This window comes from Sinocyclocheilus grahami, unplaced genomic scaffold (assembly GCF_001515645.1).
Source record: "Sinocyclocheilus grahami isolate Dianchi unplaced genomic scaffold, SAMN03320097.WGS_v1.1 scaffold26567.1, whole genome shotgun sequence".
In the NCBI taxonomy this organism is placed as follows: Eukaryota; Metazoa; Chordata; class Actinopteri; order Cypriniformes; family Cyprinidae; genus Sinocyclocheilus; species Sinocyclocheilus grahami.
In genome coordinates, this window is record NW_015520126.1 from 1 (window position 1) to 744 (window position 744).

At 33.7% G+C, this 744-nt stretch overlaps 1 long non-coding RNA gene across 1 annotated transcript; it reads left to right on the forward strand.

Moving 5' to 3' along the window:
- The first annotated feature begins 190 nt into the window (after positions 1 to 190).
- On the forward strand, positions 191 to 744 carry LOC107580191 (uncharacterized). Its single transcript, XR_001608602.1, has 4 exons — positions 191 to 227; positions 337 to 373; positions 571 to 582; positions 687 to 744. It is a non-coding gene; the product is annotated as an uncharacterized lncRNA (long non-coding RNA).

A 744-nucleotide genomic window follows, 5' to 3' on the forward strand; every position in this document is an offset into this window, starting at 1 on the left:
AAAAAAAAAAAAACACTTCAAGGCTTCTGTCACTTTTGACCATGTAGGTAGCAAGTGTGACCCAAAAATGAAGGGGCCTAGAGCGTTAAGCAAATGTAAATAAGGTGTACTGAGATGCTTCTGTTCATATTTATTTGTTTGTTTGTTTATATACTTATTTAATTGTTTATTTAATGTTATTGTATTTCTAGGGTGAAAAAGGACCTCCTGGAATCAGTCCAATGCCTGTAGGTTCACATTAAGATAAATGATCTTTAAATAGTATTAAATTACTCATCTGCTCCAAAAGTTTGATTGTTTTCCTTCTGTGCTTATTTTCTGCTTCTGAACGTCAAGGAATGTGACCTGGTCGAATACATACGCAAAAACTGTCGTAAGTTCAGAACGCCTAATATCCAAAGAATGCCAAGCAGAATGACTGCTAGTGATTTTAGTCATTAACATTATCTCATTCAATTATTTTATTTCTCTCTTCGTGATCTCTTATATGTGCCATTTAGCTTTCTGTATGTTAAACCTTGAAATCATTTAAAATGCATCTAAATTTTATCTTTCATTTTATCTCCACAGCTTGCTGCTCCGGTATGCTTTGCCTTACACTTTAACATTTCAGTGCCTGATTTATTAGTAACTTTTTGCTAATTGTAAATTGTATTTATTTATTTATTTTCCCAAAATGCTTTCAGGTAATGGTACCCAGTGTCCAGTTTACCCCACAGACCTGGTGATAGCATTGGACATGTC